This window comes from Corvus brachyrhynchos, unplaced genomic scaffold, assembly GCF_000691975.1.
Source record: "Corvus brachyrhynchos isolate BGI_N302 unplaced genomic scaffold, ASM69197v1 scaffold116, whole genome shotgun sequence".
NCBI lineage: Eukaryota > Metazoa > Chordata > Aves > Passeriformes > Corvidae > Corvus > Corvus brachyrhynchos.
The window spans coordinates 14,394,575-14,406,518 of record NW_008240221.1 but is presented as its reverse complement, the minus strand read 5'-3'; the positions used below and the strand labels follow the sequence as shown (position 1 = coordinate 14,406,518).

The window sequence follows — 11,944 nt, the reverse complement described above, 5'->3', positions numbered from 1 at the left end:
TGGAAGTTGTGGAAGGTGTCCCTGCCCATGGCAGGGGGGTGGAAGGAGGTGATCTTTAAGGTCCCTTTTGACCCAAAGCATTCTGTGATTCTGTGCTGTTCACAGCGTAGCCTGGTAGGCTCCTGTAGTTAGACTTGATTTTGTCAGTGACTGCTAAGTCTAGGAAGCCGCAGTTTCCAAAATTAACAGTAAAATAAGATGAAAAATCATAATGAGAGGAAAACAGATCATGAGAACTCAGTTTATTATCTGCCTCCTGTGTCTGAAAGATGCTATCTTTACCTCTCAACTTCTCCTACCATCAGTTGGGGTGATGACTGGGAGCAGCACCAGCTCAGATGGAGAGTGTGCCACCCACTGAGGCACTGGTACTGCTTCCTGTTCTCACTTCTTCTTATGAGCAGAAAGCAGAAGTGATATGAGTCACCTCACAAGACCACCTGCTAAATTCTTCTCCTGTGGTCTTGAGCCAGATGCCAGCTGCTAATAATGAATGTGAAGATAGAGCTCTTCAGGATATTGCTCAGAATCAGAGGCTCTTTCTTCAGGATTAATTTCCTAAGGAAAAGTAATAAATATCAAAAATATGAGTGCCCACTTCTCAGGAGCCCCAAAATTCTGAAATTTATTGTCTTCACAGAAACCTAACCACTGCTGTTACTCAGCTCTAATGAAATAAAATCCATTCTAAGGAAATAAACCACATATTAAATATTTTTTTGTTCGAACATGAGTAAAATAACTTTCAAATTTATCTTTAACAATGTGTATTCAGGCACATTTTCTGTCTTGTGTAAGACCCTCCCAAACTTAGAAGACTAAGTATATGAGAGTCTTCCAGTAAAAGACTAGCTTCCATCTCCAATGTCACTGTAATTCCTTTTTTCATATCCAGAATTATTTGCTGAAACAATGACTGAAACCATGAAATCGTGACAGCTTGCACACTGGGAAAAGACAGCTAACATAGCATCAGAAGTTGGTAGTTTGCATTTGTCCACTATTCTCATAGTTGTAACTTCTAACCAAAGATTCACAGAGAAGATACCCACCTCTTCCCCACTGCCACAGCCCATGCAACGTGGGTCTTTTGAGCTGAAGTGCCCCCACATCTCTGGGACGTATGAGTGAATCTGGAATTTTTGTAGAAATAGTAATCTGAGAGAAAGCAAGAAGAAAAGTGGCTTTCATCTTTTATACTCATCAAGTCTGGGACAGCTTCCAAATCAATGAGTATATGCACTCAGTTTTGTCTTGGTTTTTGAGTTACAACCATGAAATAACCAACTGAGACCCATAGATTTTAACAAACCAATGTGAAAGACAATGTGGTCTTTGAAATTGGTTTCGAATCTGTCTATGGGTTAAACACAGAGTTTTTTGCCTTTGAAAATCCTTAAGCAAAGACGCCTTCGCCTCTGAGGAACGACATTTTATTAATGTGCATGCTTGTGTATGTTAGCATGTGCATGAATATATGAATAAAAGTATAGACAACTATTATACAAATACTTCTTATAAAGACATAAGTTTATGGAATTAAAAACAGTAGCCTCAGTGTTGTATCTCTGAACATGTAGTATATGTCAGAATTTAGTTGATATGTACCATTCAAGAACATATTTATCACCCAAAAGCATTCCTTATTTTACACTCTTACTTCCTGTACCTTATTTCAGGCAGTCATAATTTCATAGGCATTTATTTTGACTTGTTTTTTAAGTGGTAGAAGAAAGAACAGAATCAGGATATAATGGCTGGCCAAACCCCGATGTCTTTACTTAGATCTTACTCAGATAAAACTGCTCAGGACTTCTACCTGCAGAAAGACCACAGGAATTAGCCCTACAAATGGTTTCCTCCCTTCCAAGAGGTAAATATATGTCTTTGTTCTTTTATCTGTTTGTTGCCAGGGTGACAGGCTTATGCAGTTTGAGAGTACAACAGTAAGGCCTTAGGGTGTCACTTTAAGATAACCACACACTCAGTTTTCTGTTTAGCTTCATTATTTTATTTTTAGTTTTATTCATAACTATTTGCTACTGAAAAATGCCTATTGTCAGCTCCAGGTGTGTTTGCCAACATTAAAAAGTATAATCACAATAAAAGAAAAGCCAGGAGCTATTCCACCTCCCACATGCCAAAATTAACAAACCATAGCAAAAATTAAAATCAACAATATTTTACTGTCCTCCTTCCCTTCCTTCTTCTCTCTATCCTCTATATCCTCCTTCCTACGAGCTATCCGGATTTCTTTCCAAATGCCTGAATAAATGAGTAACATGCAGCATGGATGTTCAGTTGATGTTGCAAAAACATAATTTTGGCCCTGTTTTCATACCACTGACAGTGTGCATAAGGAAGAAACCCATTTTCATACTAAGAATTCTCTTTTTCATAGTAGTGCATAACTTCTGTATGGTCGTCTGACAGAAGGAAACCCAAGCCTTCCCTTTTCCATGGACTTTGGAGGCATGGAAATCTGCAATTATCTCTACAGCCTAGAGTGCCCCTTGAGTTTTTAGTAGTCCTTCTAATTCAGACCTGTATTTGAGGTAAGGATTTTCTTTGAAAAAAATAGTACCCAAATGTTTTAATTTTCCAGTGAAGAAGTTCCATCACAGGTCTTAAAAGCTAATCACATGTCACACATGATTCTTTCTTGAAATTCTATTTCACTGTGGAAGGCTGGAGACCAGATCCAGACACAAAAAGCCAAGGCAACCTGCAAGGTTTCTATCATGTCTTGAACCACAGTAAGTACACTTTCTATTCTTACTCACAATTTTCTTATTTAAATCTAGGCTCCGAGTCTATTCTTTGTGTTGCATCATGGTTAGCTCATGTTCAGATGATTCTCTGTGATTTCCAGACCTTATCTGGAAGCAATGCCTGCTAAGCCAGATCCACCCATGTTTTATGATGTTTATGTTCTTTGGGTAGGATGGGGTCAGTTTTAATCCAGACCCCAGTAGGTTTTAGATATCTAAAATCCAGTTTCAGACCAAGCTAGCCTCCAATCTGCTTGTTTTTCTACTTCATCTACTGTCCACACCTTTTTAGCCTGAAACTTCCTTAGAATCTTAGCTGTAGCTACTCAGATATTCATGCTCCCAGGACCTGTCTCTGGCTGGGTGTCAGTGAGAACTCAGTTATGTACACAGGCCTCTAGCCTTTGTGTAATCCCCCAGAGAATCTTTAAAAACTGTTTTTATTTAAATAATGAGGTAATCTTTCACCTTTTCCTTTGCAGAAAACGATGGCCCAGCCTTCACTCCTCGTCCCACCAACAGATGCTGTGCATAGATAAGCTACGTGAGCAGTGACTTGGGAAAGTGAGTTGAACTGTCTGTGGTGAATTTGGTCCCATAATTATTGCAGTTTCTTTGACATCCTAAAACAACTCTACAGATTCATCACATACCTAAAGGTTTCAATTTGTCTTCCTCTTTTCTGCACAGAGCTGTTGTAAGGCTGTTTGATGAAGCTGGAGAAGTGCTCAAAAGCCACAGGATCAGGCAGCAGGGTCCTGTGGCTAACTCTAAATAGCAAAGGAAACTGAAAAAAACGTGTTTTAACCTATGCTGGGCTGCACTGTGTTCTCGTCCTATGGAAATTGTGCCTGTTCAGCATTGCTTGGCTAAACTCACAGCAGGGTCCACACATTGACAGAAAGAGATGGATTTGCGTTACCAGAAAAGGTGGGAAAGCAGTTGCAATTTCAACAGCTTTTCAAGTGTATTTAAGTCACCTGAAGTATGGCCCCATGTGGTAAAAGACAGTTTGGCCTCGGCAGTGTTAGGACATGTTGGATTCATTGAGTTTTCTCAGTAGCCTATTATCACTGGACCACCTGGAGCGCTGGGATACCAACCCTGGCTGCTGTAGACCCAAAGGAAGAGCATTCCAGCCCTTGTTTGGACTCCCCTCTACTTTGCAAACTGTTGAGATGAAGCACGAAGGTATAAAAAAAATTCAGGAGAGATGGACAAATCCCATGAGGGCCCAAAAATGTCTTTATCTGAGACAGCTGAGAGCTTTGCCATCTCCCACTGGCACCCAGCCACATGTGGTGAGCCAAGACAGGTGGTCTGCTGGGCTGGAAGACACACTAAGACAGTCTGGTCAGCCAGACGGGCCAGCATGAGGAGTTCAGTGAATGGGACTCTTCTCCTTGCACATGAACGAGTCCAGTGCAGTACAATGGGGTACTGTGCTGCTGAAGAAGTTGTTCTTCGGGTGAGACATTACACTCATAAAACTCAGTGGAGGTCCTGACCACTTTGTGGGCATTAAAGATCCCATGACTTCTAGCAATGACTTTGGTGTCCTGGCCACGCTCCAACTTGGAACGCTTTGTCTCGTTGGACTCCCTATACAGCTCCTATTCAGAAATGTTGTCTTCACAAAGTCTACGTTTAGATGAGCTCATGTTAAGCTGCCGTTTCAAAGTTGATGCCAAAATGGAAAAAGAATTGTAAAAATAATTAGCGATGATTACTGATAATTACCTACACATGGTTGGTGTACCAGACTCAGAGAAATACCTCAGAATGAAAAATGTCATGTAAATATAGGGTGTTACTAAGTTTCTGGCTGGGGTTTTGAAACACTCAGAACCGTACGTATGGAATCACACTTTTTTTATCAGAACAAGAAGTGCTGTCTTGTTGTTTAAGATCTTAAAATCAGATTGTGCTCTGGGTAAGTTACCAGTAATACTTGCAAAGATATGAGACCCTTCGAGAAAAGTCAGTCTAACAAATTCTAAAGTAGGACTTGAAGAAGCTTAATTTGACAAACAGAGCTTTGAATCACGTTCATCACTGTCGGAGGAGCTGCCCACCACACTTCCCTTTGCCATTTGGAAGAGCAGGTCAGACACTGGCAAAACCAGGCCACCAAGTCTGCTAGAGGCAATTTAAATGCAACACATCGAGATAACATTTGCTTTAAGCTTTTCATTTTCACAGCCTTACGCAGTGAGAGCGGCTTATGAAGTCTCCCATTTAAAGCCTGATTTGTGATTTATAGTGATTTATAACAACACTAAAACCTCCCACAAAAGACAAATTAATACTCAGATGCTTTTTCAGCACCTCCTTTGAGAAAAAGAGTTTTGAGCCAGTGCCAAGGAGTGGGAGGCAAGTATTTCTACTGAAACACAAATGGGTGGCAAACTCTGGAATAACATTTTGGCATGAAATACACACTACATTTTTGGAGTCTTTTCTCTTTAAAATGTCTGAGCATTTCAATTTAACAAATTAAACCTTCCCTAATAAAATGAGTTGGTCAAGGAGAAAAGAAGGAATTTAAGTTAAGTCTCCGTAAATGTTTTTTGCACATTTGTGCTTAAAGCTTGCTGCCTGGTCTGCCTCTCAGTTCATGGCAGTTCCAAAATATGGAGTACTTGTTTTGGCTCTAGGCTTACTATTATATTGCCATTAAAATTCCAACTAAATCCTCCAGGTTTGTAATTAGAACTATGGAGAGACCCAGGAGTTAAACACAAAGGATGCTGAACTTCAGCAGAGGAAATTACAGCACAATATGATGCGAGATGTGTTGGATGAAATTAAACGGAACAAATCAGTGAAGCAGATAGGGAAGGAGAGCATGTCCAAAGATCAATTAATGCATGTCTGAGTGTTATGAGCAGTGCTAAAAAGCAGTGCATTAAGGCTAAACTGGGACTCTTAACAGATGCAAAAGAAAGTGCAAAAAACATATGAAGGACAAAGCAAGACAGATGGAATCATTCTGTAGAAGAGGAGTTAAAAACCAGTAGGATTATTTGATGACCAGTTAGAGGAGAAAGGTAATAAAATTTCATGCTTCAAGGTATAAGCTGGTAACCATGGGGGTCTGTAAGTAACTTTTTCCTTCTCTGGAATATTGCAAAATTGGATGACAGAGTCTTTACAAGGATTGCACTTTCTCTCCCTCTCCTTTAGTCTTCTGGCTTTGATTGAAACATTGGGTGTGTGCCAGTCTCAGACCTAGACAAAGGCTGATGCTCAAATGGTCAACTACAGCGAATTTTATTTTCTGTCAAAAGGGATGAAAACCAAAACATAATAAGAGATGAACCTGAACAAAATAAGATTCCAGTTCAGTCTTCCTCGTTTCTGAGGGTTTTATAGTGCCTTGGGTGGGAATTCTGCCCCAGCATGGACTGCACAATTGAATTTTACTAATGACAGATGAGATTTTCTGTATGTGTAACCAGCCTGCCAGGTGTTGCTGGCAGTAATGAAGGCCAAACTGAGTACCAAAATTTTTTCTTAAAATTACAACACAAAATTGCTCAGAAAAAATAGCCCAGAAACCTTAAGAAACCAAATACTTCCCACAGGTACCCTAGCCAGTATTTCCCATTCATAAACATAGAATCTAATAATTAAATGGCATTAATTCAGGGAAAAAACCTACTAGTGGTGAGTTGATAAAGAAAACACTGGATTTCCCACTATCTTGGCCAGGATATCTCAGAATGGATCCAAACACTTCCAGAGGACAAATGTCTCCATAGGATGCAGCTTGCCCCCTTTCTTCACTTCTCCCCACCTTGGTTTATTGTTGTTATCACACATTTTGCTGCTTCCACTCCACCTGTAAGCCAGGCATTAAGCCAGCAATCCACATTGTCCATATGGCTCCATTTGAGTTAGCTGCCCAAACTAACCATCAGTGGACAATAAAACAGATCCTCCTGGATCATGGTTGATTTAATCTTAAAGTGGAAAGAGCCAGGGAATGGGCACAAGCCCTGGCATATGACTTTTCAGACTGATAAATTGTTAGTGTATAACCTGGAAGTACTTCTGTCCAGGCCACCTAGCGTCATGCTAAGGAGCATTTAGGTCTTGTTCTTGGTGTGGATCAAGGATGTCTCCCAACAGACTGTTTGGATGCAGCCACCCTGCTCTGGAGGTGAGTTGAACTGTGCCATTGTGGGATCTTCCACTGGGCTCGAGTCCTGGCCTGTTTTATTTATTCGTACAGTAGCTGTGGAGACTTCACTCAATAATTTTAAATCCTCTTCTGCTTCTTTTTGATCACAGAACATGGAGAATAACATCCTGGCGATGCAGTTGGAGTTAGTGTCAGCTACAAGCTAAAGCATTCCTACAAACTCACCTCTTATCACAAGTGGGAATGAAGCTTGATCATTTTATTTTTAATTTCACCAAGAAGTGATAGAATGGAATGGAATAGAATAGAATAGAATAGAACTATTTCAGTTAGAAGGGATTTACAGCAACCCTATAATCCAACTGCCTGACAGAAGCATGTTCTTACCAGATCCCCAGACTGCAGATTATCCAAGAAAAGGTCAGCTAAAGCAAGATAAGGTGGATAATGAAACAAAGCCACTTACAATAGCATCATATCTTTTGATCACCTCCAGGAAAGAACAGTAAAAATAATGTTGCTGACATTCTGTATAGTTCATTCAGCTTGATGCAGAGCTGATGGAAGGATCTACAACTGGTCCTGAGTCAGGTCTGTGTAATCATGACCCTAGTCCTGTTTTAACAAGAGGAAAGTGGTGCAGGTGGCAAATAAACCCTTCAAAGCTCTTCCCTTGATGCTCACAAAGGAGAAGGATAAATATTATGGAACCATGGAATAAGGGGACTTGCCATAATAGGGGACAAAATCTGAAGCCCCCCACATCTGAGAAACCTCCAGGACCAAGTGACATTTTTTTCCCAATTCAACCAGAAATGGCATGAAGGACCATTTTAATGATATTCACAGGCCATTTAAATTATGTTCAAATTCCTTGGTAAAACCATTTAAGGTGCTTAACTGGTGGTAGGAAGAAAGAACCATACCTCACACTTCAGGTGGCAGCACAGATGGTGTTGGAAACCTCAGCTAATCCATGTATCCCAGGAGGTTTTACCATCACTGCTTTACATGCATCAGTAGCATAAAATTAGTGTGCACTGAAAGCAGAGTTCAGCTTCACATTTAGAAGGGACTTGGGAAATATTAGCAAATTCTACTTGTGAACATGGTTTCAGGAGCTGGTAAAATAACTGGAAGACAGCCACACACATGGCAGGGAAATAACCACAATACCATCATTGATGAAAGGATGGCTTGATAAGAGGAAGCTGCAGACATCATCATCATTAATTAAACACTGAAACTGGAGAGAGGATGGCTTTGTGGTTAAAGTATTGGACTCAAATTCAAGAGATCTGGGTTGCGTTGCTGGAAGAATAAACACAGACAAGTGCCTCAAAATCTTCTTTTACCAGGTCTCCATCTGTAAAATGGGAGCAAACCATGCTCCTTTCCTTTGCTGATGTAGAGCGGGATTTTTTCCCCTGGATTAGCCTGGAGCAGGCAGCAATGCACAATCCTCAGCACAGATGAACGTTCCAGGTGCTAAAGTCATTCAAACCAATAATAAGAAATAACAGTACTGCTGATAGAAAGTTTTGCTTCCTTGAAAATTAGTTTTCAATTCATTTCTCCTAAGGAAGAAATCCTATATTTTTACAAGCCAGAAGCATTTTTTTTTCCCCCTACTTTAGTGTTCGCAATGTGGGAGGTGAAAATAGAGTTCATAATGAGAACTTGATTCCGTGGGCTCCCAATAGGAGCATACAAGTTGCAGGGTAAGTGTCCTGTGTTTATAACAACTTTTCCTGCTACCACAGCTGCAACTAAACTGGTAGAGTAGAAATAAGAACAGTCAAAATAAGTAACAAGGCTATGTTCTGGGGTTTTTTTAAGGCCTCTGCTGAATGGATGAGAAAATAACATGTGGATTTACATGGGTTGCATCTCATATAATACAGTTGCTAAATCAACATGAGACACTTCAGATTTCATGCATGGATTTTGTGGAAAAGCTTTATTTCACATATTTTCTGGAACATCTAAATCAAAGATTATTTTTCCCCTAGTGACCTGCCTTCAGGGTAATTTCATCTATCTCTCAAACACCTTGAGCACTCGGAGATTAATTTTTGCCATCCGGGAAGCATGTTTCCCCTTCTTTTACAGACTTCCTCTCTTTTCCACATCGACCTGGCCACTATAGCAGACAGAGCTTTGGTTGTTTGTGACCTTGCCTCAATTTATTGACCCCAAATATCTGGAGATAGTTCCTCAGCTGTAGAACCACATCTGTGTAATGCCTCCCTCTACTGGATTTATGTAGATGGCTAAGGCAGCTAATAAATGTTTGTGGGTCACTGATAGATTTGGGAGAAGATGCATTTCTGTGTACATTCAAAACTGATAGCTTGGTTTGCCTTGATTTTACAAGGATTAAAAGAATGTTGTGTATGCAGCTTGGCTAAACAAGGGCTGAGGGAGATGTGATAACTATCTACAGAAAGCTGTGAGTATGCTGGAGTTTGCAGTTTACCAGAGTTTAAGTGATTAAATTAGGAAGGGCTGAACTTTGCAGAGTCTGGGGCAAGAAAAACTTGAACTTTTTTTTAAGGGAGTGGGAGATTTGGGAGAGTGGTTCATGAAATTGGCCTCTCTTTGCAAACTCTTCTCTTTCCACTTGTAATTTAAACCTTTGCTGGTTCCTTTCCCACTTTGAACTCAATTAAAAGAACATGTGTTTTTGCTGCAGACAAATCCATGCTGTACAGTGAGGAGGGAAGAAAGAGCCATTTAAAAACTGTGCAGTCGCTTCACTGCGGTATCAACTGTTCTATTCACCACAAGTGGTAAAACCTCTGACATAAGACATGGATCACTGCAGATGTGAGTCAGAACTGATGGCATGTTTGTGGTCCACCTGTATGCAACAGCATGAATCTCTTGATTCCTACTGAAACTCCATGCCATACCATGATATTAACACTTCCTAAACTTTTCACTTCCCCTCTGACTATGTTTTCTTTTTAATCACACCATGATGACAAATCCATTTCACTTTTTAAAAATTCCTCTTTACTTGGACCCTCTGTCAATGTATCAGTAAAGCTCTGAGCACCCTTAATAGTCAGTGGGACTGAGTTCCTCAAACCATGCTTGTGCCAGGGAAGATTTTTCCAGCCAGGTTTGGCCAGCATCACAAGGGCATGCCTGAAGGGAACTGGGAATGTCATCAAAATCAGAGCAGGGTATCTACCGAGTACAATGGAGCCATTCTTGCACATGATGACACTTCATGGCAGAATTGTCCTTCACAAATGCAGAGATGTGATTTGGTTCTGGTTCAATGATTGGATAATGTTGAACTGTAGCAACAACTGTATCAACAGAGAGATCACAGGGAAACGACTCTTTGCACGAAGCCAAATTATCCAGGATGCATCTGGCTGCATTAGTAATCTAAAGTGAGATCACAGAGGAAAAAAAAATGTGGGGAAGAAGAAGGAATAAAATTTAGTGAGAGAGCTTAATAAAACTTACACTTAATCAAGAAAATACCTCTGTATGTGATGATGCCCACAAAATACAAAATTACTCCCATGCGAAAGGCCTTTGTTAAAATCCTTTAAAAACATCTTTCAGAAGCTTGGGCAGATAGGATTTCAACAAACAGAAAAACAAACTGGCCAGGGCTGCTGGTTACTGTGTTGGATTGGTAAAACAGAGCATCAGCTGCCGGCAGCCACAATTCCCCCATGTCTTACAACTTGCAGAGAGCAAAGGCTTGCAGAAGTCAAAACTGTGGCAGGTCTGGGATCTTGGTCTTGTTTTTTTCTTTTCTGGGTCTGAACCATGTGATCAAACAAAACAGACTCAGCACTTCAGAAAGCCTGGCCAGTCCAGCCTGTGTAATTTTGCAGGTCACTTTGAGACACTGGTTGATCATTTATCACAACACATAAATAGTTTGAGCTATAGGAAAAAAAATTAAAAGGAGTAAATCAAGTTTTATAAATTATTCTCAAACCATGTACTAAGATGTCTCCCTCTGATTGCAGTCTCTGGCAATTTCAGGGAACAGCCAGGGAGCCTGCAGGGGTATCCTTTTCCCTGCCTTACATAACTTCCTTGCTTTGATCCCTTTGAAACACCTTCACACCCTTGCTGGATCTATCCTTCATGCTGCATGAGGAAATACCTCTGAAGGACTGTTGTCTTTGAAATACCTTTAGAGCCCATCTTGCCTTTTATAAACTAAGAGGATCTAGGAAATGAAAATAATGGTGACAAAAGCAGCATTGTTTACAGGGGCCTGCTTTGCCAGGAGAAGGCATCTCTATCTGTGTCCCACTGTCAGAAAGATGCTGTGATTTGAGCATCATCCAGTGAGATCGTCTGGGGTGGAGCTGGAGCAGAGAGTGAGGTGAGGATGTGAATGAGAAGGGAAATGGGAACACACTGAGAGTTTATTTCTGTGTTTATGGGAGGTAACTTTGTTAGATCAAATTTATAAAATGTTTGCTTTGTCTAGATTCATGACCAAATGGTATCCTAATAAAAATCACAGCTGAAGAAATCATCTTCAACTTCTACAGGAAGGTCTTTGGCTTTCTTTCTGAAGTAACCTCCTCATCTCACCAAAGCAGCTGCAGATGACAGCAACATCTAGGCTTTCGCTGATGCCGTTTCCCAGCTTCGACCTTATTCCCAGCCCGGCTGTATCAAGACACCCTTCTCTGCAGAGCTGAAGACCTCCTAAAATCTCAGAAAAGGCTGCCTTCCCTTATCCCAGTCATGCAAAAATAGCCTTAATTCCAGTTTCTTCACAAATTATGAATAAAGACACATTCAGGGTCTCAAAAGTTATTACCCACTGTCCCTTTTCCCTGTACATTGCCCATAATGTACATTCATGATGGACACCCTATTTTGGACCATGACTTCTCTGGGGAAAGAACTCCATTTTTAACTATTTCTATGAAGTATTTGTTATGTAGCAAGAGAGATCTTTTATCATGGCCTTGGCTCTCAATGACAAATTCTTCACTGGCACCTGAAACCAGATGTGCTCTGTGCATCTGAG

At 40.6% G+C, this 11,944-nt stretch overlaps 1 long non-coding RNA gene across 1 annotated transcript in view; it reads left to right on the top strand.

Annotated features, from left to right (window-relative positions):
* Positions 1-389: 389 nt before the first annotated feature.
* LOC108449307 overlaps positions 390-11,944 on the top strand; it is a 13,641-nt gene continuing 2,086 nt past the window's right edge. The window contains exons 1-3 of the long non-coding RNA XR_001865466.1: positions 390-3,335; positions 3,462-11,284; positions 11,393-11,944. The exon at positions 11,393-11,944 is cut by the window's right edge and continues 2,086 nt beyond it. This is a non-coding gene — a long non-coding RNA (uncharacterized LOC108449307). The remainder of the gene's footprint in view (positions 3,336-3,461; positions 11,285-11,392) is intronic.